At 45.6% G+C, this 27,991-nt stretch overlaps 1 protein-coding gene across 3 annotated transcripts in view; it reads right to left on the reverse strand.

The window, feature by feature from the left end:
- Nucleotides 1-27,991, reverse strand: part of ZEB2 (zinc finger E-box binding homeobox 2) — a 102,668-nt gene that overhangs the window by 44,243 nt on the left and 30,434 nt on the right. The window lies entirely within an intron of this gene.

Raw genomic sequence — 27,991 nt, forward strand, 5'->3', positions numbered from 1 at the left:
TGCACAAGACACGTTGAGAGGGGAGCTGCCATGGGCCACGGGCGTCTGGCTCCAGCTCACTTGGGGCCACTCTAGGCATGCAGCTCAAACATGAGATTTTTGACCAAAAATGCTGCTGGGGAGCATTATGTGGCCGCTTTTCATCACAGGAGCATTTTTTTCCTTTGGTGCAATTTGCCTTAAAACTTCAGTGATTTGGATTTATTTATTACTGACACGTTTCTATTTAATTACAGGTGCTATTTTTTTTTTTTTAGTCTAAGTTTCCTGTTCTTGTTTCTGGTTTCTCCAATTCTCCCTATAAATTGCCTTCACCTACTGTGAAGACTCGAAAGATATTCCAGGAACGTAAGCAAATCCTTCCTGCTCCTTTTCATGTCTTTTTATTATTATTATTATTATTTATTTTGGGGCCAGCTCTTTCCTAAGGTTGCTTGCAGCAAGTCCTGGCCTTGGAGAGAACAGCAAAGTGTTCACTGCTCTAAAAATCAGAAAACCAAAGGCCTGCTTGGCCACCCCCACCTTGCTTCTCATCCCTCCCTGGTCCCCGAGCCCAACTTGAAACAGAAAACTAAAGGGAAAAGGAAAACTTTTCTGAAATGCGAACTCACAATTTTTTTTTCCCTTCCCAGCAAGACCAAGGTGACACCCTGGCAAAATGAAGAGAAAAATTCAAAAAAAAGAAAAAAGCCTTTGAGTCCCTGCTCCTGTTAGCTATAACTTACTAACCAAGTCCTCCCTCGGTGCTTCTCAAGATAGAAGCTGGGCACCTTTTTTGCTTGCGTTGGTTTCATTTTAGTCATCAAGATTATCTGCTTGCTGACAGTTGCATGATCTATGGCCTACACCCTAAAAAAAAGGGTAGCTTGAAAGCAACGGCGAATTTTAGCCTTTCCTGGGTTGAAGCTATCTTATGAAGCATTGATAACACATTATCTCCGAGAGCAGAATAATACTGCACAAAATGATACTAAAGATGTTTAAGGGACCTTCTGGCTCGGTAAAAGTTATTATTCAGAAGTTTACACAGTCTGCAAACACTTATCAAAATCCCTGAGCAGAAAGTACAGAACCTACGTTTCAATTAAGATATAGTGGAATGCAAAAGGTTCCTGGGAGATAAGGCTGCTCTTGGCCAAAAAAAAAATATATGTATATATTCAAATTCATCCTTGATGAAAGTTTGACTTTATGAGCTAAGCTGGTGCTGCAAATCTGAACGGCTCCTACCTGGCAGTGTTGTTTTATCAGGGATTGGCCCCTAAAGTACATTCTGCTGTTCAGGCCGCTTTGCAGGCAGTTACATACTAATTTCTCAAAGAATCTGTAAAAATGAGGGCCAAGGGATGACATAATGGTCTTCAAATTTACAAGCACTTTAGGTGGAGGTGAGAAAACTGCTGGCAGAGAACATCTGGCTGATCTGGGAGATTAGTTCCTTTTTTTTGGCTGTGACACCTAATGGTTGGAGCTTGCTCCGTTCCCGATTAGCGCGGCCTTGCTGCCCCTTTTTGGGTGCAGACAATGCGACTTCTGGGTGAGCTCAGCATTTGAGTCAACAGCAGCTTTAGCATCTCAGCAGCTGATTCTGAGGGGCAGTTTTCTCTGCAGGTAGCTAAAGGCAAACTTTTCTCCTACAAATGGAGAAAAACAATTGCCCATTTGGGGGGAATTCATGAAATTCCCCCTGAGCACCTACTGGAGAGCGCGAGCGGACCCGGGTTGCTTCCTAGCTGCTGCTTTTAATTCCTTTAAAGCTTCTGTTGGGAGGAGAAAGTTTTCCTGCAACCACAGCAGATTTTGAAGCAGGGAGAGGAGCTTGGTGATTTTTAGCCTCTCTTGCTTGTCACTCAATGTCCAGCATCCCCAAAGCCCTGGGAATCACGGTTTTTGCAGGAATGGGCCTAAGGAGAGGAAATTTGTCCATTGCTTGTGCTTTCCCCCTGCTCTCCTGCTCCGGGGGACTCTGCGGATCACCTCCTCCGAGGAAATTTGCAGGACCTTCACTTTGCAATTCCCTTGGCCACCCACTCTACTTTTTGGAGATATGAATGCAGTATTTTTATCAATGCTCTCATTCTCAAATCAAACTTTAGCTACAGTCCCAAAGATATATGCCACGAAGGGACCACGATGAGGTGCTTAAAAATACAATGGTTTAGTCAATACAAGAACTCAGACTGTTTGCTACAAGTGTGAAAATAAATCATGGCACAAAGCTGAATGATCTTCAATATATGAGACAGGGTATTTTGAAATGTTTAGAGTGTTAGCTAAAGAATCAGCAAAGTTTTGTAGCTAAAGGGCCATATGCCCTATTTTAATAAAAAGGAATCCATAAAAAATAAATTACTTTCACTAAGTATATGCAAATTCCAATGTAAGCAATCAGTGCAAAATTAATTTTGCCAGAACTGATTAAAAGCATTAATAAATCTATATGCAATATTGCTTCAATCTGATACTGTAAATTTATTATACTTCCTGTAAGATTAATTATAATGCTACAATAACATATTACGATGCCAGAACATATTACTGTACATTCTGTTAATAACAGTTAAGCACAACCTGAGTTGTAATTATGGACTGTAACAAAGTAATTTGATAGTGATTGTTTCTTTAACTGTTAATGTTAGATGGGAAATAAAATGCGTATGTGCTTGTGTTCATTACATTTTTCTCTTTAATACAATACCTAATTAAAACCCTGAAACCTCGCAGCATTTGTTCTCACAGATTCCCTGCACTTTTTCTTGTTACTCACCAAAACTGTCAGCCCGCTCGAGATAAGGGGAGGTTAAAAACAACAGTTGAACTTATTCAAGGTTGTTTTGCATTCTTGTCCTCAACTGGAGACAACTTTCCTTTTCTCCCTGTGCTTTTTTACACACACTGCGGCCCTCGCGGCGCTCGCCAGGTCGGGTTTGCAGATGGTAAAATATGAGCGGGGAGGCGACGCGGGCACCCGCGCCAAAAAACAACGCCGAAAATGAAAATAAAAGGGGAAAAAACGGCCCTGACAAATAAAAGCCCCCAAATCCCTCTGTAATGAGGAGGAGGCAAACACGTAAAATGTAAACATCCCATGGCGAGGGCTGCAAACTTTATTCTGCTTTTCGATCCCAGCGTTGGAGATTGGTGGTGGCAATGGACAGTTTAATTGCTCCAAGGCTTACAGAACACAGGACTTCTTTTTCTTTTCTTTTTTCTTTCTCTTTTTTTTTAATGATATCTATAGCTTTTGCCACATTTCAGACTGCAGCTCTCGAGCGCAGGGAGCACATGGAGGGAGGAGAACTTTGGGAGCGCAAAACCTGAGCTATTTTAGCAGACCATACACAACCTCCAAGCGGCAAACAGTGTTTTGGAGAACTACCAAAAGAAATTATTCAAGTTGAGCTTTTTTTTTTTTTTTTTTTGGATATATTCCTGATTAAGCCTGCACACAATGAAAAAAACAGTGTGAAGGCACAATCCTGAATGGCATCTGTGCTCGGAGCTTCAGAGGACTGCTTACTGTCATAAAACTCTGTGTGTCACCAGCTGGGGGCCGGGGATTTAAAGATGTCAGGGGGACCTGGTCCCTCAGATGGGATAAAGATCAGAAGGAAAGCTGTCCAGGTGATGCCCAGGCCCCCGAACGGGCCTATCTGCGCTCCCATTCAAATGGTAATGAGTGTGTAAATCACATCTGTTCCCCCTCTGCGCCTGGATCCTTGTCACCTGAATAGCATCCCCACCAGGTATCAAATGAGCTACAGGAAATAGGCTTCTTTTTTATCCAACTTCGCTCTGAAATGAGAAAATGAGCACCCCGGCTAGGAGGCCCGCGCGCCAAAAGGCATCGCGGCGCTGGTGGTGAGGGAGGCTTAATGACGGCGGCGAAGGCCCCAGCCCAAAACAAATGCAGATAGAGATGCGGCTCCGCGCTCGACCCGGAGCAGCCGCCTAAAAGTAAGTTGGTAATTAGCGGCCATTGGCTTTAATGATGCGACACGCTAATAGCGGCGCTGGAAATCCTCGCCTGGCCTCTGCCTTCCCCAGGCCGCACCAAGGAGCGCCCGCGTGCACCGCTATGCACCAGCCTGCAATTAAAACACGTGTCGATGTTTCATTTCCTAAAACTGCAATGAAGACCCTTATTTATACTTCCAAATGTAAAGGAAATTCGGATCTGAGCGTTTATTTCACCTTTGGGTTCATCTTCCCTTCGCTTCCATCATTTCTTTCTTTTTTTTTTCTTTCTTTCAATCTTTCTTCTTCTTTTTTTTTTTTTTTTTTGATCAGAGGCATGAAAGAGTGAGTAAGTGCGAATGCTTAGGTACCTGGGGTATGGAAAGGTGGTAATTAGCACAGCAGGATAATTGATGTGTAGATTGCAGCATGAACAAATGCTTTGACTTGTTTGTTCTTCTCACTCTTCCACATTCAATCTCTTTTCTCTCTCTCTCCCCCTTATTTATTTATTTATTTTTTACCCAGCCTAGCTAATGAACACCTTACCTTGCTTAGTTAAGTTGACAGGGACATATAACAATTTAAATGGAGATGCTCCCTCCCCTGAGTATGATTTATAAAGAGACTTTTTCGCACTTTCTCTTTTTTTTTTTTTCTCTCTAAATTGCAAAATAAACTTTGACCAGGACTGAAATTGGAATGGGAATACTGCAAAATTTCACTGTTTGCAGTTTCTGAGGCCCGTTACTGTGGGCATCACCCATACGTTTCCTGTGTGTTGTCGTGCACCAACTAGTATATTGAGAAAAAAGTGGAGTGAGCCCAGCTCTGCGTGCAGCTCCAGACCCAGATCTTAGAGAGAATTATGTGGATTTATGCCCCAGAGAGGACAGCGACCTTATATAAAGCTATGCCCACATGTAAGGCTTCAAAGGACCAAGGCCACGTGCTAGATTTTATGAAGTTTAGGGATATGCCTTTAACGGGTAATTTTTTGCCACTGAGGAGATAAAGGGGTGTAACACTCGGTCGCTTCTGTTTAAATAAGAATATGGGGAAAAATCACAGGAGTCAGCGAGGACTCTTTTGTTGCTTTCGTGTAAAACAAACACATCTTTGTTTCATAAAATGATGATGTGCAGACCATTCGTCCATAATGATCCTTTGGGGTTTACGGAGAAAATAAACGTAAAAACGAGCTCCAAAATTCAGTTTAATATGCACGCGCGAGTGTCCTGCTCCCCGGACGGAATGCCTACTCTGCAGCCTCGCTGCTGTATTTTTAACCTAATGCACGGCGTATTAGCCATTATGTGCTCGGAGTGGACACATGTCATCCCGAATCTCCGATGAGCTCCACATGGCAGGGATCCTGCGCCTACATGGGAGTCAACCAGGATCTCTCGCCTGGAAAATCTGCTACGAGCCCAATCCCGCAATGCTCCCGGTGGTAAAACAGCCATTAGCTGCCGGGGCTGATATTGTTAATTTACATTTTGCCGGCTATAGACTCGCGCTTCTAAACACTGCTTGTTCTAGGGACAGATTTAGACCTAATGATAAAATTATACTTTTTAGCAATAACAGTTGCCCTTGGACATGCCTAGAAGTTTTATGTTGGTTCTGCATCTGCTTATCCAATCACAAAAAACAAAAGCAGTTTCAGAGCCTCCTTGGCAGCGCTACCTGACGAGAGTATGTGGATTATTTCCCTGCTCCTCAAGCAACAGAGATATTAGTTTTATTTTCCCTGACCACACACCCCAGAAGATTCCTGCTCCCGGTGCCTCGCAACGAGCTCTTCCACGGCCACGCAGTGACGAGCGGATCCAGCCTTTGTTGCAATGGGGATAATCCGCCTTAGCTGCTCTGCAAGCCTGTCCACCAACACGACAGGCCGACCACAGCATTGCAGGCTTGCAGAGACCAGCAACGGCATCTCCCATGAGCTGGGTGACAAAGTCATACGGCTACAGACAACCTCTTGCACCACAAGGATGTTCGTGGATAACACAAGAGTCCAGAAGATGCTGCTGTGGCAGAAAGGCCATAGCTTGAAGAGTTTATAGCCCCTTCAGATATTGCTACTTCATTTATAGACTTTCAGCATCTCCTCTTATTCATCATGCTTTGCTCTTCCCCTATCTTCAAGCTATACCTTGGACAGTCTTCGAACCATCCTCTCTGCTTTGCACCCTCAGAGTCTTTCCTACCAGTAAATGCAAATTGTGGAAGAAGCAGATGTAGGGGAACCAAGAAGCATGAACACAAAAGCATTAATTACATCATGGCAACCACTAATACGGAATAAGATACCCAAGGGACCATCTACCTGAGAGATTCCTACACAGTGCCTTGATCCGGTACCTAAAAGTGCTCTTGCCACACTGTTTTACCACTCTTTATAGCATTTATTTTGCCACAATGCTGAGTTAGCAGGGCAAGTGCTGGGCGTTATTAAGGAAGATGATGGAGCTCAGCTGCTCGGGGCGTTGCACGGCCGCGTCGTTGTCCCACACTGGCACGCACCCAGCTGCAACCAACTGCGATGGCCGGGAGCCACAGGTATCTGTGGCATGAGCCCCTGGAAGCGACGCCCTGCGTTTCCATAAGAGAATATATCCCTACAGTTCCTACTCTAAATGCTGCCTTGCCTTTCTCCCATACCTTTATTAGGGGTCAACAGGAGAGACAGCCTGCCTAGGAAGACCAGTCTGGCACTGCAGAGTGCCAAACGAAGGCACCGCTGATGACAAGTGCCTTGTTTTGTTGAGTTGCAGCAGCTTTTCATGCCATCAGGGAGCGGATGGGGAGCCTGAGGACGCTGCCCACCCAAGGAGGGTTGCTCTTCAGCTGCACCTACTGGGATTCCTAATTGCCACGGGCAGGAGGCAGGCTCAAGAAGGGATATTAGACTTAGAGCAAGTTGGCTGCTAGCTTTCCAAGCCTGGAGAGCACACTGAAGTGTATTATTAGCACTTTTCTATTTGCCTCAAAAGCTGATGAAGAAGAAGTTGGAAACCATACTATTCAACTGCCAAATAACTAAAAAAATTCCAATAGCGCCTGACATAAGAGCCAAGGAACCCACTGAAAATGTACATTTGCATCCAAACCATAATGCATTGAGCTGTGATCTCATTCTGAGGTGGGCTTTTCTATTTATTGGGCTTTATTTTATTTTATTTTATTTGAGAAAGAAAAGAGGAAACAAAGATTGAGCCTTACATGAGCATGGTCTTAGGAGGGCAGAACAGAGAAAGTCATTGCTTGGCCCTTCTCCACGGAGCTTCCATGCTGTGTAAGTGAGGGATAATTTGTCCCAGTGATAGGGATCACTGCAGCTCTTGGGACGCCACGTCCTGAAGCAGGAACCCATGATTTGAGGAGCACTCAAGCTAAATCAGCTTTTTCTGAATTTCTGAGCACACCTCCGTTTGTTGGCATTCATATTCCGGGTGGGAAATGAGGAAGAGGACAGTCTGGCTTTAACTTCAAAGCACCTGGAATTCAGGAATAGCCCGCTTTTTCAACCTAAGCTTTGACATTAAAAAAATGTTTGTGAGACTGGTGTTTTTTTATTAAACATCAGCATTTTCAGCAGGTAATTTTCCAAATTTCTCACAGCTCCGGAGTAGAGGAGAGAATTTGGGAAACAAGGGAAGCATAGGTGGGAAAAAATATACGAAAAGAAAACATGTAAAAGAAAACACATTTAAATTTGTTTCCACATATGAGATCATATTTCTGGCACTTTGTAGAAGTCCTATGGAAGCTGTTATTTCCAATATAGGAATACTACAGTGACTAAATTGGTGTTAAATTTAAATCTATTCAGGAAGTAATAGTCAATCTGCATTCCATGTAAAGACTCTCACAGGCAAAATTATTTATACAAGGTAAAGTTGGCAAAAGGAAGTCCAATGAAAGAAAAAAATTACATGCATTAACCCAACCCTTCCCAGCAAAGTACTGCAGTACTTCAATAGCTCTTCCTCAGGAAAATAGATTTTTAGCTAGTGTGAAGTAACACGTTTTGTTAAAGTGGAAGTGATGTTTCAGGAACTGCTATTTTAGAAGCATTATGAAACAGTATAAATACATGGGATCTTTTCAAGCAAGTGTCACTATTTGCAGACAGATTTTTACTAATAGTTTAATTCTTCACAAAGTGTAAAATGCAACCAGCAAACACGCAGCTACGTAATTAGATAGATGTTTTCACAGATGTATATTTAATTTTAAAACATTCAGTCCCCCTTTGCATTTATTAATTCATTTCTGCAAAATTTAGGCCCATATTTTGCCACACATGCACAGCTAAAAGAAGGGCTGATTTTAATTATATTCACACAACTTTTATGCCAGTGTAACTATTGACTTAAATATAATTTCTCATACCATGATTTACATCAATATAACTTTGACTAGACTCAGACTCTGTTGAAGATGTGTGGAAATACCTTTGCCAGAATTTCCCTCTGTGTTCTTTTTACTACTGGTTGTACAGAGCAAATAATTATTTTGGGCCAACATGTGTCAAAATTCAAAAATATTATAAGGACTTGGAGGAAAAAAAAAAAGAAAAAGAATACCTACTTTGTAGAGGAATATATCTAGGGTCGTGTGGGCTTTCTTGGCTGACTTTGCAGTTTCATTTTAAAAGGTGCGTGTGTTGGAGCTAAGGGAAGAACAACCCCTTGGCTCAGAGCCACCCTTTTCTGAACGGAAGGAGATGTTCTGAATCCTCCTTATGTGGCAGATATGATCTGGACTACGAAGCCCTGTTCTTTTTTTGTTTTCCGCTACCTCATTCTTCTTTTATTTACAGAACCCTCCAGAAGTGCACCGGTTGCTTATTTTGTAACATTTCAGCTTTGTAAGATCACAGTGATTTAGTTCAACATATCTTGTGCCATCCTTGAGATAGTCAGCTTTAGAGATATAGTTACATACTTACACTTTAACTATTTAATTAGGGCCTAATTCTGCCACCATCACTCCCACCTGACCAATACCTCACTGTATAACGAGTCCAATTACAATAAAGAAGTCAAAAATCAACTGTGCTGCTTAATTAGTTTGTCCTAAATACATGAATCGTTCTGATTTTTCTCTATGAACTTACAGAAGATGCATTTTCCTCACGAAAGTGACACCTGGACTCATCACTTTCACCCTGGCTGCATAAAGAAAGGAATTTTGCCTAAAATCCCTCGTATTTTGGACCAGCCAGCGCACCAGAGTGGATGGAGGAGACAGGGTAGCTGGGAGCATGGGTGTTTTTGGAGATGTCTCCACAGTCCATAGGTTCTCCCTCTGCCCTGCAAGGTTGGTGTCCCACCTTCATGGAACACTTCTAGCCGTATCCAGGAGCAGTGGCCTGATGGCCTGTACAAAATGGGGTGGAAAAATTATATTCTCGGAATCTTAGGGAAAGGTCTTCCTAAGCTTCCAGGCTGAGAAAGCAGCTCAACCAGAAGTGAAGTGAGGCCTACAGAAGAGTAGCTCGGTGAAATTAATATTGAAGAATTAATATTGAAGTCCTGCCGGGCCTTTAAAAGAACTATAACTTAGGAGCAGGAGCAAATGCCCAAAGCAGGACGTGGTCCACAGGGGAGGCCAGAGGAGGAGAGGCCTCACGGAGGGCCCTTGGGAAGGGACAGGAGGCAGCCAAGGAGCGGTGGCCATTGGCGGGGGACGCGGCCACCTCGTCGTGTGGATGGAGATGCAACGACCACCCAGAGCTGCCCCAAACGAGGGCAGGGAGTGCTGCACCGTGTGTAATAACTGCTGTTGTTTCCTAAAGAGCCCCCAGTCTGAGGAGGTAGGAGAAGGCCTCATTGGCCAGTGAATTATTTATCGCAAATATTATTAGTGAATTATTCATTACAAATATTTCCGAGCACATAAAAAGCCGGAGTAGTTCAAGAGCCCCTTTCACTTTTCCACACTGTTCCCATCAGGACAACCCCGCTGCCATTTGCCCAATCAGCCCTGATTTACACCAGAAACGTGCGAGCAACAGAAAAGCCAAGTACAACGACCTCCCTCTCCAGAATGAGGTGAAAGCGACAAAAGAAACAATCCCACGAGGGGCTGCAAACTGCCGGAAAAAAGAAAAAACAGAAAGGAAACCAAGCAGAGCTGGAGCTGGGATATCACAGGCAGAGCAAACACGGCATTGCTGCAAAAGTCTAAACACTTGTTAAACTGTCTGATTTTAGAACATTTCAGCCATACAACATTATTCAACTACTCATCACTGTGAGAACAGGCAATCAGGAAAGCTAATTTCTTAATTAGCTCTGCTCCGGCGGTAATGATTGCAGATCGTGTCAACTAAAATCTGTTTGGATTTCTGCAAATTGGAGTCCGACAAGCCTGCAGTTCCGTCGCCAGCCTGATAACTCTCGCCCCCCTGTCTTTTGTTTTTCCTTCCAGCCTTTTTCCTGTCGCCATCTCGGTATTTAATCTGACACGGGCAGGCAGCGAGGAGGGTTCGCTCTTCCCCTCTTGGGGAGCAGGGACGGGCGGGCTGGCATTTCTTTATTTAGTTATTATTTATTTTTAAGCAGGGAATGTATCTCCTTGCAAGTCCATCATCCCATTCACTTTTGCGTGTTATGGTTTTTGACTAATTTGCGGAGACCTGGCTACATCCCAGGGGCTGGAGGCGGCTGGGGTGATCTCACTTGCAAGGTCCTGGGGACCTCTGGACCAGCCTCACTCCATCCTGCTTCTTGCTTTAAGTGCATCAGAAAGAGGGAAAAGCAGAAAAGCAGTGTTGGTAAATCCGCCCTATGCTCTCCTATATCCTGGGGATATATTTAATAGCAGGCGGAGGGAACTCCAGCAAGGTTCCCCCGCCTCTTAGGGAGCCTAAACCAAATACATCCCAATTTGCTCCCTTGGGTGGCTGCAAAACCCCACTCTGGAAGCTCAAATAACCCCACGTCTGCGCAGAAGCACGTGCTCAGCCAGGTCTGCGTCGCCTTGCCCCAAAGCACCATTTTTTCGCCTTTTTCTGCCCCCGACACAGGAAGGTCTCATTGGGCCGCATGTGAGCAGGGAGCTGAGTTCATTTCCTGCAAAACTCCCCCCGCGAACGCTGCCGAGTTACCTGACTCAGCTGCTTGCAGAAATCAAATTCAGTCAGAGATAACAGCTAATCATTTGTCACAGTAAGAAGCAATTCCCCGAAATCGGAAGGGAAAACCTGCCGCTTCAATCCGCAGGTCTGTCAGATTGCTAGAAATTACATTCTGCTCCGACTAACCTCTGCACTTGGATTGCTAACAACAAGCCGGCTGGTCTATCAAAAGAGAATATCATACAGCCAGGAACAGCTTTTGATTTGTTCTGTTCCAATAACCTGAGAAAAAGTTTATGGACATGCATTGCTGCCTTAGACCTCAATTTTCACCAACCTGCGCGCCGATTTGAATTTATAGCTCCGCATCCGTGGAGTAAATGCAGCGCAAATTTACAGGCTGATTATCCGGCCCTTCATGGGAGGAAAATTAGGGTTGATTTCATAACGACACAACGGGTATTTGCTCTTTGATACTCTGAGCAGGGCTCCACCGTTTGGATGCTTCAATTAAAATGCCAAAAAAAAATAAAAGGGGGGAAAAAAAAGAATGATGAACTTTATGTGGAAGGAAGCTTTCAAAATGCAATTTATATTCTTTAGAAATGTTCCCGGAGAGTAAATTAAATGTATACCCTTCTATGTAAACACTATTTGTGCAGCAGTCATGTTATAAGTTTAATAAAAAATGATGTATCACCCCTGTTTGTAAGATTTATAATTCACATGGCAGCAGTGAATCCAGGAGCCTGGCCACAGCGCGTTTTCTCTACTTAACTCCGTTATCTGCAGTACAGGGATGCTTACAACATTGACAAAGAGGGGCAGAAACAGTTCTGTCTCTTTTCTCGAGTTTTTCTTGTTTTTTTAAGGAGTTGTTACTGAAATTTTAAGTTTACCTCTCCAAAAGCCAGAGCTACCCGTAGGGTTAATGTTTTTGGGAAGACGTGCTTAGGCAGGTCTACCCACTGTACTTTTAGTAGCAGGTAATGAAAAGGTACAAGTTGAAGTGTGAAAGGGTCATGGTTTTTTGAAAACAGTGCTTCAGCAAATAGCATTATCTGACAGAGCCTCTGCATATTGCAATTACATATAATGCAAATGTGCACAAGAACTGGGGGATAGAAAACGTGCAGATTGTGACAGAAGCTGAAGCAAAATGAGGAGCTCTGCAGCCCAAGCTGATTCCCCCTCTCACGCTGGGATTTTCAGCACTTTTCTTCCCTGCATGCCCACTCCAGCAGCTCGCTGCATGGCAAAGTTCGCACGTCGCCACTACAAAGTTGTTCCTCATGGGCCTCTTTTCCTGGTGTGCTGCTTTCCCCTTGAAGTGGGAAAAAAAAGACTGATAAACCTCCCCAAACTGTTGATTAAAGTATTTGGGAGCTCACAGGAGAACCTGTGAAGAGTTTCCAGCTTTTAAGCGGGATTTATATATGGAAATAGTTCCTAGCATTATTTCCCCCCGTCCCAGCATTTTTGCATGTTGCTGCTCCAGCTTTGCAAACCTGCAAAATTCATCTGACTTACCCCAACAGCTTGAAGGACCAGCTTGGATAAATATGTATTTTTGTGATCTCTGCCGGTTTCGCACATATGGCATCGTCTACCTGCCTGCTTGCAAGGGCTCCATTGACTAAAAAGAGGACGGATTTGGGTGCTCACACTCATTCTGAAAACACCTATTCATCGCAGCAGGGCCGCAATCCCATAAACACGAAGCCGCTGCCTCACCAAATGAGTCACTGGCTGGCAGGCCACCCCGGCCTGGGGACACTTCGTCCTTTTGCATCCTGCAGCTCTCGCACCACATGTCCTCGCTTGGTTGGCACCAAGGTAGCAAGTCCCAACTACCCAGCCATGGCTAGGAAGCCCACCAAGACTAGGAAGTCCTACCTCCAAGGTACAGGGCTAGCAAGTCCCTACCTCCAAGGTAGAGGGCTAGCAAGTCCTACCTCCAAAATCCAGGGCTAGAAAGCCCTATGAAGACACACCATTCCTTCCCCCCGCATTTTACATACCTCTTTCTGACCCTGCTCAACCTCACAGCTCGTCACAGCAATATTGACATTGGTTGGGGAAAGATCAGTTTGTCTTGCCCGAGTGGGCTGGTAAACTCTGCTGCATTGGCAGAGTCAAGTCCCCTACTGACAGATACTTCTGGTATCCCAGACAGGGGTTAAATACCGGTCCTGCTCCATTTTAACCCAACTTAGGACCTCGTCAGCTTAAACAGGAGCAGCATTGCACCTTAGAAATAGAAAGGACCGGATGCAGATGATAGTGCAGGAGCCTGCTCGACTCTCCAAGCAACCTTGTAGACCTCAGCAACACACTCCTGCCATGCAAAGCAGCAAGAATATCACAACCTGGCCCAGAGTTGATTAAAAAAAATGAGAGTCAGCTAAAAGTAGGTTATTTTGTTGTTGTTGTTCCTCTGTATTTTTACAGTTGAGCTACAGGCTCCAGATAAACAGAGATCAAAATGGAAATGCTGATGCAGCCTCCGCGTGGTACCGCAGCCCCGTACCTGCTCTGGAGAGGGAATGGTCACGTTGGCGGCGAGCGGAGGGACTTAGGGGGTCTACGGCGCTTTGCTCCCCGTTATAAACACTCGCTGAAAACCCAGCCCGCCCATTTTCGGCCACAGCTTTATCTGAGAAAAGGCTGAATAGGCACTTAAAATATTTTTCAAGAGAAAGAAAGAGATGGAGAGGGAGAAAACCCCTGCCCATTCTTCTGAAATTTAAGTAGGCAGCCCTTGAAAGATCACTGGGAAAAGTCTGTATTTTCTCAGGTTTAACTAAATAATTTATGCATACTTTCACTTTGGCATGATGAAGCAATTTTAGCCTTTAAAACCCACAACTACTCAGGAGGGAAAAGGTCTGGTTCCTGCAACTTAAATAATTTAAACATCCAGGTGGAAATGCTTTCAGCCCCAGTCTTTGGCGAGACAAAGGAGGAAGACTTCAAAATTCAGAGCCACCAAGGAAAAAAAAAATTAAAAAAAAAGAAGTGAGAAAAGAGCCAACCTCAGATGCATTTAATATCATGGGGAAATCCAGCAGCATTTGCTGGAAAAAGATGACCAAACAGACACTCAGAGGACATAAATCTGCTAGGTAAAAATACTTGGGAAAATAATAATAATAATAATAACAATAAAGAATAATAGCCTAGAGCTATAACAAACATGTTTTTCCAAAGAACACAGCGAAAAAAATATCCCTCTACCCTCTAACCCAAGCCAGAAGTGGTTTGTATATGCTTAAGGGTTAGGCAGATGTTAGGGGTCACCGAAGAAGCTGTGTGAAAAGCTGCACTACCAGCGCCGGCTTCTGAATTTACAGAAATGAGTCTGGCGCATAACTCACAGCCGAGGAGCTTGATCACAGCGAGAAATGAGAGCGCAGGCCCCGCTGCTGCTCTCCACCTCCAAGATTAGCCCCTAGACCCGAAACTATTGACTTGTCCCCGAAAATGCCAGCTTTAAAGATGCGAGATGCTCTTTGCGCGGGAAGGAGGTAAGAGCTGAGCAGACACGTGCTGCTCGAGCTGGATCCCGAGCAGGATTTCACGTGGCTTTGAGCCCTCTTAGTCAAGATGAGTATCTCCTAGATGGATGCTTGGCCCAGCCCCAAGGAGAGATGTGCCATTGATGGGCCCTCTCTTTTGGTGCACATCAAGCAGAAGGTTTGACATGTATAGCTAAGCCACGGAGGTCTTCTGCTTGGAAAGATATCTCAGAGCCCTTTCTGAAGAGCCGTAGGAGCTCCCTTGTTCAGACCAAGCCTCCAGATCATGGCTGGGACCACGTTCCTGGGCTGAAGACATGCCACCCGCATCCTCACCCACGTCATCCTCCCTGCCTTTGGCCCCATCGGGACTCCTGACCACACTGTGAGCCTTCGCTGCTCCCCTTCCTCGAGAGAATAGTAGGAATATGCCAAATCAATAACCGAACATTGGGCTTCCTGCAGCCACGTTCCTACCATCTGCAAGACAACATCATGCTGATGTTGGTGAGGAGATGGAGGAGGAGAGGGATGGCCAAACGCAAAGAGTTGTCCACCCTTCCCAAAGACACCTGAGAAGGAAAAGGAGAGGCATTTTTTTAACCAAGTTTCTCATTTTTTTTCCCGATCAGGGCAAAAGAAGTCAAAAAAAAAGGAGGCATTGGGAATGTTCCAGTTGGCCCTGAAAGCCAGGATCTCCTAGGGCAGATTTGCACTGCTGTGCGGGAGAACCGACCCACGGAGAAGCACCAGCCCCCACAGGTTGCTGAGCGGGCTCAGGATTTGTCCTACATGTCCTATCGCTCCTGCCAGGCGCAGGACGAGCGCGGGGCCCTTATCCGTGGTGCCAAAAGGAAGCGTCGCGCCGGGCACAAGAGGCTGTTGAAACCACACGTCATGTTTGGGTTTGCTGTGTCATAATGAGTGTATTCCGGCCGGGACGAGGGGGTTTTTCTGCATCTGTTTCCCTCTGGAGCTGCTGGCTGAGGACAAGGGCTGGGCTGACACCGAAAAGGGAGCAAGAGCACTAATAAAAATCAAAAAAAGTGAATTTTTTGGCTACGTACGCATGCTTCAGAGGTATTGCCAGTGGTTAAGAAGTAAAATAAGGGATGTGGATTGAGGCTTCAGACCTCAAGCCTTTATGTATTTTCCCTTTCTCTAGTGTTTTCCCCTCACGTCAGGGTCGTGTGTCACTGGGGAAAGAGGAACTTTCAAGGTTGCTGTTGTTTCTGGACATAAATAAGGTTTTCTGGAGACATTTTCTCTGCTGACAGCCAACCCTGGCTGCGGCACGAGCACTGAAGACCTTGGGCTTTGCAAACCTGCAAAAGCACCGATTGTGCCCATAAAACACCCCTCTATCAACATCCACGGCCTCGGCCGACTTGCAACCCCACCAGCAAGGGAGGAATTTCATGACGAAGATTCACCCTCGCGTATTCGCCCCACGCACCTGAGACAAACTTGCAATCCCCATCCACACATTAGCATCAGCTTTGATTTTCTCTAAGAAAGGAGAGAATTAGTGCCGTAATCCTGCTAGTTATACTTCTAATGATATTATTTTAAGACAATTAATTCATATTTAAAAAATAATGAAATTACCAGCACGAGATGCGAAACTTCTTTTAGTGTATTAAATTGGGCAGATTGCTTCTCTCCTTCTAATTATGAATGTAGCAGTTACAAAAGAAACTGTCATTTTGATAGAGTAAAAGACAATCTGTCTGCCAAAAGTGTCCAACCATAATTCTAAAAAAAAAAAAAAGAAAAGAAAAAAAAAGGAAAAAAAGTCATCTGCGTTGAGAACACGCTACTTTGTTTGATGTACTGTCTTATCAGGAACTTAATTTGCTTTCAGCCTCTGAGACAACACATAACATAAGTTTGTGTGACTAATTTTCTTGGAAACATGAGTAATTAGAACGAGAGACCACTTCTACCGCGGGGACGGGCTGTTCTCGAAGGTGGAGCGTGGGGAGGGCTGTCACCTGCGCTGAGCGGTGCCGGCGGATGAAGCATGAGCCGTACGTCGCAACCCAGCCACGAGAAGGTCAATAAATGTGAACCCCGGGGTCGGTGTTTGCTCCGCGCGCGTGGGCCTTGTGCCACCACGAGCGCACAGCCACCGGAGGGACCGCGCGAGCAGCGTCCCGCGGCCGCCGGCTCCCCGGCACCCGCGTCCCTGCGATGTCCCCATCACCGCTGGGCCCGGATCCCATTCCCGAGCTGTTGGACCGGCTCGAGGAGCTCGCGATAGCGATAAATACCAGTCGCTACGGCGATGAGCTATATACCCCTCGCTCCTTAACGCATGGAGGTATAGGACTGCCTGCGCGTGCGGGAAGAAAACAGTTTTAGGGATGCGGCGGCTCTGTCGAGTTGTAAAAATAACCACTGTATCTCACTTATAATTCAAAAGAACAGCCCTGATAAGGCAGGAGAGAGGGTGAGCATAAACTTTGACATGTATTTCCCTGCTCTGCCTTACGCTATGGAAATAAGAGCGGCGGGTTTATCTAAGGACCGAGTAGATGAGGCAAGTTAGCTGCTTTTGCACCTCCGAATCAGGACTGAGAAAACTTTGAGGAATGTTTAGGTTCTCAAAAGTTATGAGGTTTCTAATTACAGCCCTGAGATGACCACCACTGACTTTAGTGAGTGATGAGGAACATTTGAGGATGAAGGCTTTGATGCCCAAATAAGTATGACCCCAGCACAGTCTCCCTTTATTAAAAAAAAAAAAAAAAAGGCATTACCTTCAGTTTTAATGGGCAAGAGCTAAAAAAAAAAGAGGAAAAACAGCACTCGATGATGACCCTGCCTCTCCTCCAGGAAAAGCCGGGGAGGTTTATCTGCACGAGGTGCCTCCGATAGCACCCGCGCTCCGGAAGTGCCACTCAGGGGCACTTGGAGCCGTCTCACGCAGAAGCACAAAAATAGAATGAAGTTGTCCCGCAAACAAGAAATTCCAATATACCTCAAGGGCCACAAGGCGAAGCGACCCGAGCAGCCCCCGGAACGGTACCAATCTCCTTGAAATGAAAAAGGCCGTCAAGGTGCCACCGAAGACCAAGCAGCTCCTTCAAGAGCGCTATCTACGGCAACGCTTTTCCGCCACGCGAGCCATTTTGGGCACTGGGAAGAAAGTAAGAGCGTTGTTGTTGTGAACAGCTGGTGTACAATAGATAATTTAAGGGAAAGTGACCCTCATGTATAATTTTTAACTGAAGAACTGTCAAGCCCCATTAGTTCCAATAGGGCCTGGTCGCACAGAGGTAGGTTTATAGGGGCATTGTATAAGAATAGTTTCCAGCAGAGCAGCAGAAAAAAGAAGAAAAAAAAAACATTTTATGGGAACTTCTGTGGATTCGGAATTAGTGCCTTTTTTTTTTAATCTTAGCTGTTATTTGAGGCAATGGCATCTCTGTTTTTCTCTTCAGTGTCAAGACCCTGAAAAAAGTGGCAGAAGTCTCTTTTGGGGCAAATGAAGTGTTCTAGCACTAAGGGATTCTGAACCCACTAAATGTGAAAGTCGTGCTGGTAAACCTACGCCGCAGCCTCTGCTATTGGATAAAAAGCCAAATAAAAGGGCAAGAGAAGGAAAAAAAAAACAGGCATATTTAAATGAGTGCAAATAATAAAGGGCAAAAATCTGGGTAGAACATAAAGAAAGAGCGAGTTAGACGAAAATAGAGCTCCGGCACCATTCCTGCAGACACATTTTAGAAGCCAGTCCAACATTATAAACAATTGCTATAAAACCTGAAAGGTCCAGGTGTCGCTAAGTCATGTTTACTTTATGGCTTTCACTTTGCTATTTGGCACCACTTCTAAGACCCTACTGAAGGATGTTGCCCTCCACTTAAAGCGCCATAACTTTCTTGCGTCAACTTAAAAGAGGCACTGTAAGATTATTTAGCAACTCCTTGGGCTGTAAACAAGACTGGGATGTCATCCCCGACTCCCGTCCGAGGCATCGGGTAGGCTAGAGGATGACTAAGCGTCACGTTTTGATGCCGTGGTTGGGGATGCTACGTGGAGGGTGGAGAAGGGGGAGATCCTCCACGTCAAGCTGGCCTTTTCCGAAGGGCTGGAAGCGCAGGGTGACTCATGTCCCTTGGTGGAGGACAGAGCCAGCACTGTGGGGAAGGTGGAAACGGGTGAAAAACAGTGGATGTGACACCCGCAGAGACACCTTGAGGATGAGGGGGCCACTAGTTATAGAACAAATGGGAATAGCCCATCCCGACCTTAATGAGCTGACTCGGGGCTTGTATATTTAAGGCACACAGATTGTCATTTAAAAGAATGACAAGAGAAAACATCCTTTTAAACCCAAGTCAAATAATATGACAATAAAGCCAGGAGTTATAGGTGCTGTAGATTGTCCTTTACTAGCCACTATATTACATGCAGTCATTAGGCCAGCCATAAAAAAAAAACATTTTTAAATTCTAATGTATTTTTTAATTTGTTTTATACCCTAAACAAGCAATCAATGTACATTAATAAACATAATTGTCTTTTTGGCATTTGTCCATTCATTTGCTCTACCTTGTCAGCTCTGGCCAGCACATCAGCAAAACTACAACGTGCACGGAAGAAACACCCTCAGAACACCCCAACCAGCCCTGCTGCTCCACCACAGAGAGGGGAAACCTCAGCAGTTTGCCGCGAAGGGCTTTTTAATGAGGTGGTAAACACGTTTACCTTTGATAAGGTGAGCTGCCTGATAAGATACCACCTTTTTTTCCCCAGAAAGCAAATATGTACAGAGCGGACTGCGGTCATGCAGGAGCTCCGCCAGCATCCAATACCATCTCGTGCTGCAGAAGAGCCTCTGAAATCAATTAGCCCCTTTTCACTTTTAATTATAAAGTACCATTCACTAGGCAGAAATGTATTTATTCAGGTGGAGATTAGCGTGGGCAAGGCACTCATCGCCAATGTGGCTCCTTTAGGTGAAGCTCTTGGCACCTAACATCTATCTCAGATGCCTTCCTTCACTCATCTAGGGGGTATCTACTACCTGGCATGACTAAAACCAAGCAATCTCCACCCAAAGGGCAGATTGGAAAGACCAAAGACTATGGAGAAAGAGCCAGTGGGTGGTCTGGTGCTGTTATCTCAAGGACAGCATCTCTTTTGCAACCCTATAATGCCTCCTGACATCTCTATCAGGTCTTCTCTGTAGGTGACCCCACAAAAGTAGCAGTGGCTGGTCCATCGGTCAGACATGGGAGACACAAGATAGTGTGGGAAACATCCGTGCCTCAGAATTTTCCTAAAGTGCCATTCCTCACAAGGAGGGAGGAAAGCCATGAAATCATTGCAAGGAGAGCAGCAACCCAAAGTCTCAAGCAGGAGCTCCACAAAAGGCCCTAATGCGCTATAAAAAAAATACAGGGAGAAAAAAAGGATAAAAAAAATAAAAAAAAAGAAGGTAACTTTCCCCATGCCAGCCTTCCATATTTATAGTTTAAAAATTAGTCAAAGTTTGTGTCCCGAGGTTGCACCTAGAGGAAGCCAGATGTGTGCCTTCTGCATGTGACCCAAGACAGGCCCGGAGCAACAACTAGATAATTTCTCGCTCATACTCTACACCGTCGATCGCGGCGGCTTTCTGAGGTGAGAGAATCTGACAGCACTAACTCTCCAGGGCAGAACTTTCCAGTCAAGTGGATCAACGGACTGAAAATCTCTTATGAATAGTCATTAGGCCTTCATTACAAACCCCTCACAACCCAGTTCTCTTTTCGCAACCAAATGCCTTTTGTCATCTTCACAAGGTGCATCATTTAATTACCAATTGATTTCTTTATATATGACAACATGTCAGATAGCAAAATACAGTGTATCTCCCTCAGGGGGAGAAGTCTGTTAACTATCAGCGTGCCAGATTACCAAATTTAGCTGGAAGACAGTTTTTTCCTGCTGCTGTTCCTTTATTTTAACTTGCTTCCCAAACCCTGCAGAATTTTTTTTTTCAGAGGAGCTACTGGGGGGGAAAAAATAAAAAAAAAGGAGATGTGTGTTGCAAAAAAAAGAGACTTTTTCACTGTTCTGAACAAGAATTAAAGCTGCCTTCCAACATTTCTCACCCTGTTTTTAGACGGCCAAGCACACGCCATGCACGCGCGGGCGCCCGTTGGCGTGCACGGACCCGTGCGCACGGAGCGCCCGTCCCGAGCGCCTCCAACAATCGTGCCCATTATCCCGGGAATCCACCCGGCTCCGCCAGCGCCCTGAATCTTCCCCTTCACGGCCGCGGCGCGATGGTCAAGCCGGCGCTGTATTAATAAGCTGGAATAATCAGGGAATTTCAGCAATGTACGGGACTGTTCCAGCGCAACAATAAGACCCCAAAGCGAGCGGAGCGGCGCGCGGCCGAAGGTGGGCGGCGGGGAATAATGCCCGCAGTGTTGCAGCAATGCGCCCCATTGTGCGCCCGGGTAAATGCCCGCTTCTTCCACGCACAGAAGCCGCATTAGCCGGCTCCGAAATGTTCTCAGAGCATCACTGTGCCTGCTTGTGATCGAACCTGGCACCAGCGAGCACTGAAAGCTGACATTATACTGCGGGATGTGCTGCAGGTGTGCAGGCCTGCGAACGTGCCCTAATTGCATATTTTCCTGCCGAGCAACAATTAAGGTCGCCAAAATAATTGCCAGTTTCTTAATCCCTCTCTAACAAGACTGACATCAGGAACGGTTTATTTTATTTATTTATTTACCTACTTTTTTTTTTTTCCTCCTCCTGGTTATTTTGAAAGCATTCCTTGAGATTTTGTTTTTTTTTCCAGTGTGCTGCATAAAAAAATACCACCCTAATTCTTATGTTCGAATGTGTGATTATGCCCAATGTTGCAGCTGGGTTAGATATATGTATATTTTTTTTTTCCCTTTGAACCCCAAATTCCTCCCTTTGAATGCTGGCACAACTGAAATAATGAAGAAATGCTGGTTGTATAACCTGGCATGCTGTTTAGCCATTTCCTCCACGATGAAGGCTCGTGCTTTCCCCCTTTGCTCGCGTCCACCCTGACGTGTTTCTGATGCTCTTCCCCAGGGTTGCAAGCTCCAGGCCAGTACCTAGACCCCTGCGTGGTGACATTAGGGCCACGCTACTCAAGTCTAGTGGCCAGAGAACTATGGGGTCCTGTCTGCACCCAGCAGCTCAGCACAGAGCCACCTTTATTTCCATTCCAACCGGCCTTATCTGCGGCGGGAGACATTACAGAGACTTCTTTCTGCACAGCATAAAACACTTGACTTCAAACAATTGGGACAATTGTCGCTCATGAGACAGAAGGGAGATGTCTAGTGCATCCATTTGCGGAGCTGAGGCGCTTAGCAGAGACCATTATATACCATGGTTATATATAGCCCTCGTGCAGAGATCTCGGGAATAGTGCGGCTGCTATGAGCCAAACTCGGAGCTGGCGTTGATGGCCACAAGTGAGTTGGTTTTCGTGGGGAAGCACCGATGATACAAGCTGGGAAGCCTCCTCCTCCCTCGCTAATTCTTGCCAAAAGAGGAAAGAAGCCACAGGGGAAACTTTGCATCTGGTCTTCACACAGAGACCTCCTCACCTTGCCTCCTTGAGGTGACTTGGATGGGATTCGGGTCAGACCTTGGCTTTACCTTGCCAATAATCATTTCTGAAGATGCCTCAAAGGTGCTAAAAGGCATTTTCCATAGGGAAACAGTCATTGGGGTTTCATCACATCAGGCTAAACCTCTGCATCTCCATTAAGCCCAAGACTAATTCTTGGTCTATCCCGACTCCATCCACAGATGGAGTCAGCTCAGCTCCTTCCTACCTTGTGTGCTGCTCTTCTACCTATGTGCAGATCCCACCCATGTCAGAACAAGTATTGCTGCTGTAAAGAATAAATCTATCTGAGCAACACCAAAGATCAAAAAATGCCACGCAACACCAGTCAAAGGATGTCCAGCGGCATGCCACGTGGATTGGCTTGACATGCAAAATCACAGTCAAGCATCTAAGAGTATTAGCATTAATGAAACAGGCAGGACACCCTTTGATAATTGTTGGCAATCTGAAAACTTTGCTCTGAGGATATTAAAAGTAAACTGCTAGAGTCCGATTGCCAGTTCTAATTCCACTGATAGGAGCTGCCACGAGCTGTCAATGTTGACATGAGGTTCTGACTATCATCTCCTGAGTGGGAGCGTAGGTAGATGTCCACCTTTTCAGCGTGTCACATGCACTCAGGCATCACAAGTGATTCTAGTGCCACAGATTCCTACCAACTTGCCGGTTTTGCTGCTAACTTCACCGCTCACTTTCTAAATTTGTCCCCCCTGCTCTTGCAAGCTTCGTTCAGCACAGAGGAGCTAATCAGCTGCTGAGACACCCAACCTCTTAGAGCTGTTCACATCTCTGCATGCTTCACCTGCAAAAAACACAGCAGCGATACTGCCATGCACGCAAATGGGCTTTCCCCTCACTGTGATTATTACTTTCAAATGGCCATTGATTTACTCCGTGAGTGAGGAAACAAAGGAAATTTAAACTTTAATGAACATTAAATTATTTGCGAGTGAATAGTTTGCTCTTCTGGAAAGGGGCAAAAGCATTTTGTTCTCTTGGAGCAGGCTTGGAAACACCGTGCGGGAAGCAGAAAACTCGTAAAACTCAGCACAATCTACAGCCAGGTTAAATTTTTAAAACCAGGTGATTTCTGCAAGCTTGCAGAACACAGGGGTGAGGTTTCCAAAGGGCCGAGCATCCCACGTACCCTCAAGTGAAGGAAAATTTCAGGCTCTGGCTCTGTATTGGACATTGGGATTGGGACATTTGCCATGTGGGACAATTTGATGTGGGCACCTGAGAGTGGCTCCAGTGCTCGGAGCAGCCGGGTTTGGGAATCCCAGCTTGTCCCCTAGGCTGGCATCGCTCCCTGGGATCATTCACAGCAGAGGCCAGCTCGGAGCCAGACGATGCCCCAAGGAAGAGGGCCAAGCCTCAGGGCTTTTCCTCTCGTGAGCAGCTCCCCTGCTTTCAATGAGGGGGACATGGCCTTGTTTATACAAAAAAATGCTTTGAAGGGCAACATTTTAGGTTTTTGATCAAAACCTCATTTACATTCTTACAAAGAAATGGCAAAGAGTTATAAATGAACTGTAGACTCTATTATAAAACACGTTTTAAAAGTAACACATGCTCAGAGATGGATAGCATTAAAAAAAAAGCAAAAAAGCATGTGCAATACCGGCGAGGAGCCGTCGCGCCGAGCAGCGATCACGCGAGCAAGCAGCGCGCGGGCACAACTTTGCAGATAATCAAAGCTCTGGTATTAATACGTTTTTATCAGTCTACCTTCCCAACAATATTTCAGTAGATTTCCTTTCACACAGTGATATTTGTAATAAATGTTCTGCCTTTGTTTTAAAGTCAGTCCGTAGAAAGATGACATCAGCTTAGCAAACAATAAAGTGCCTGTAATATTGTCTCCAGAGGGCTGTTACATTTACTTTGTAGCAGTAAAATTCAATTTTCAAAAAACACTACATGAATGATGTTAGGTTATTAACCCTATCGCCACCGTAAAACATCATCATTGTGCGCCCAAATGTAGGTCACTATCTGGGAGCTATAAGTTGTTTTTTGTTCAATAATCCACTTAAGCTGCTTTGCTTGCCTATAGCCTGGGCTGCGTCCCTTCTCTTTGAGAGAAACCATGTGCGTTTTTCAATTGCGGCACGCAAAGAGTACATCCCGACTGCAGTTTGAGGTGCTTTTCCTTCACAAATTTTGGATTGCGCTGTGCACTTTTGAAGAGCAACTCTGCTTTTCAGAGCTGCTAAGAAAGAAAGAAAGAAAGAAAAAGAGAGAGAGAAAAGAGAGAGAGAGGAAAAAAAAAAAAGGAAAGAGAAAAAAAAAGAAGAAAGAAAGAAAGCGGTGCATCACGCCACTCTCACAAGTTTCCATTCAGGGGAAAGATAAGAAAATATGCACGAGCACATGCTGAATGATTGTGAAATTGCAGCATCGCCAAAGAGCAAAGGTGTCCAGATTTGGGGACTGGTTACCTGAAGCCACTCTGGAAATACCCCCTGTCTGGGAGCAAGGGGATGGGAGAGGAAGAAGGATGGAGGGGGGAATAATTCCCGCGATGACGGCAGTGTGGCATCAGGATGCAAGGGGTTAACTAGTTAAACTTCCACAAACCCCCCACGGTAACTCTCCAAACGCTGACAATAAGTAAAAGAAGTGCTGGTTATCCATTTTTTAAAGGGATGGGATTGGTTTTAGAAGAAAGGCAAAGAGGATCAAACACCTCAGAGCAACAAAAGGTTGTGTCAGAGGGCCCTCAATCACCACCCTCCTTCAACAAGGGATATTCCACCCTTCCAGAGCAGTTACCCCGGCAGCACGGCTAAAAAGCTCCTGGCCATGAAAAGACCAAACCCACAAGGGACAGAGGTAGTTATTGTCATGCACACTCCTCGTTTTCGTCCCCCTTCTCTTTTTTTTTTTTTTTTTTTTTTGCATTCTGGCTTTGTTTTCCCCCCCACCAAACTTTTTGCTTAACTTGTTTGGAAAGGGGAGGGAAAAGGAATAGTGCTGCTGATGTAAAAGAAATCCCAGGTGTCAAGGTGTGCACCCGTGGGGACCCCGCGGGGACACCTGATGCACAGTCCGCCTGGCTGCACTGGCACTTCCAAAAAGCCACCCAAAATTAATACTCCTAATTACCGCACTGCAAACGGCTCCTGCTTCTCATTGCCCCCCTGAGCACATATTTGGATATATATTTTTTATTTCTCTCCCCGCCTCCCTGAGCTAAGTTGCACTGGCACCAAGAACGTAAATTATTTGCATTTGCGGTGTCAGGTCTTGGAGGTATCTTAACAGCACGGAAGAATTTTCCACTTAAACGTAAATTATTAACAAGTCAGAGTTTTCATTTGTTTTATCTCCTGATGTGCAATCTAAATAAATAAGTGGCGCGTTTTTACAGGATTCACCACCCACTTCCCTGCTCACTTGGAAACTCGCTTCACGCTTGCCACCTTTGTGGAAACGGGGCGCTGGATCTTCCCTCCTCGCACCGTTCATCCTTGTCCTCATGCTTCTGGGGGTGGCTTTTGTTTTTATTTTCTTTATTTTTTGGCGCTATAACAAATTTACCTCCAGTACTTCATCAAGTTTCCCCGTGTAATACCGCTAAGTAAACAACGCGGCGGCTCGGCCATAAAATATTCATGTTTCAAAATGTTCCTTCGCCGTGGCCCCTCCTGGGCTTACCTATGTTTACAAATACGTAAGCCCTGCTAATGCGCCCCGCCGGGGGAGCGACGGGCGCTGACCCTCCTCGAGGCAGCGCTCTCGCCGAGAAGGGTATTATTTCAGCTGGGAGAACAGCAAAGCCCTGGGATGAGGCTGATTGATTAAGACCAGATGGACGGCCACACATAGGTGTGACAAAAATAGCGGCACCTCATCGGCATTCCCGGCCTCGTCCCTTCGCGGACGTGGAGGTGCTCGGGTCCTGTGCTGCGGTATCTACCACCCGAGGGGCTGTGGAGGTGGCTGTGGGGATGCGAGGGAGAACAACAGTGATGGTGGCACCTCCAGCTCCAAACTACGTCTGGGAAAAGCGGCCTTCCTGTGAAGTCAAGGCAAAGGGAAGAGCCCAGAAGGGAAGGGAAAGAGAGAGAAAGCCAACGGAGCCCACCGCATCCTCCCCTGCCACCTAGGCTTCCAGGAACCACGGGAAGGAGGGAGGGCAAAGCAGATGACCTCTGCTTTGGAGACAAGAATGTCATTTCAGTCCTTTCCATTCCTCCGTCCGTTGTCCATCAACGCTCTCCAATGCTCTGTGATTGCTCTTTGGAGGGAGTAAAAGCCATTGGCTTGAATCTCTCCCACCTTATGAGAGTGAGTGCACCCAAGTAGGAGAGATGGTCCCCCATTTCCTGGTGTTCACCAAAAGTGATGTTACATCTTTGTGTCACTTGTCCTCCCCTCCGCGTCCCATAGGGTATGTCCCATGGTCATCATGTTGAGGCAGATGCCATCCACTGAACCTCTCATTCAAGTGGAGGCACAGGAGTAACACCAATGAAGGCCATGCAGGTGGCCTCAAAGACTGGCACCTGATTTTTTTCACCGCAAATCCGTGCTCATGGCCAGGGCAGACCACGAGGGCAGGGCTCTTTTTGGCGTCGCTGACCACAGACTCCAAAACTCAAGGACAATATCAAGCCTTTTCACCCACACAAACCATGCGGGTGAAAAAATGAAGACACAAGATCCCATGGATTTTCCTTTTCTCCCTAAAACTCCAATTCTACCCCAGCATGAGCTTCTTGCTTCAAAGCTTCCCGGGTTTCCCGAGCGTCTGGGGATGTGGCCCTCCCAGAGACACGTCCTTGCACATGCCAAGGCGCTACTACAGCCAAGGATGCCTCCATTCACTCCTGTACTTCAAGGAAAACGCTTCCTAATACACCTTTTCATACGTGCCGCCTAATGAATGTACCTTTTCTTAGGCACGTACAATACTGTACTTTCACCCACTGGCAAAGAAGTTCACTAAATTACTAAGAGCGGGTAAAGAGGTGGCAGTCATTGTAATGTACAAAGGCATTTAAAGCACATTTACAAATGAATCAGCAGCCACAGAAGCAAGAAAAACAAATTTAAATGTAAAATTGAAAAAAAAAAAAAGAGAGAGAGAGAGACCACAGAGGATCACTTGAAGTGATCGCTAGGATATGAAAATGTTTGTCCATTTTGCAGGCTGAAAACTACTTAATTTCTCCTCATCTGCAATTCAGGTGACCATGGTTTTAAAGAAATATTCTTCCCCCTGGTTTCCTTCTCCCCTCCCCAGCCGAGTAATAAAACATAGACTAATTTAAATGAGAATCATTATGCTCTGAAGGCCTCCTCTGGCTGGAAGACTTTTGTTCCACATGTCCCATAATCTCACTCCCACATGGCTGCCATAAGGTTGATGCTGAAACCAAACTCCACTAGAGTTTGCTTTTACCACAGTAAAAAATATGTTTATCAGGTCTGCGAAAGAGGTCCTATAATTTAGGTAAGGGAAGAAATATGCTCACGATAGAAACCTCTTGGCTTTGCTGCTGCACTCGCTCTATTTCTTTTTTTTCCCTCTCCTGGTGCAGGTTTGCTATTAGCATATGAAAAATGCTTTTAATTTTATCCATTTCTGGACATATCTGTCACACGCACGCGCGGAAAGTGAGATAGCAGCTAGGTTTCCACTTATCTCTTCTTTACCACCTCGGTAGCGAGTTTAAAATAGACGGCGCTCCTCCAGTTATTTGTGGCCAAGGTGTGTGTAAGTGGCGAGCTGAACAGGACCCGATAGAGCAGCCGTGCCGGGCAGCTCGCTCGCGACACGCGTGCCCA

This window comes from Tinamus guttatus, unplaced genomic scaffold (genome assembly GCF_059628265.1).
Source record: "Tinamus guttatus ecotype Peru unplaced genomic scaffold, ASM5962826v1 Tinamus_guttatus_pri_ptg000133l, whole genome shotgun sequence".
In the NCBI taxonomy this organism is placed as follows: domain Eukaryota; kingdom Metazoa; phylum Chordata; class Aves; order Tinamiformes; family Tinamidae; genus Tinamus; species Tinamus guttatus.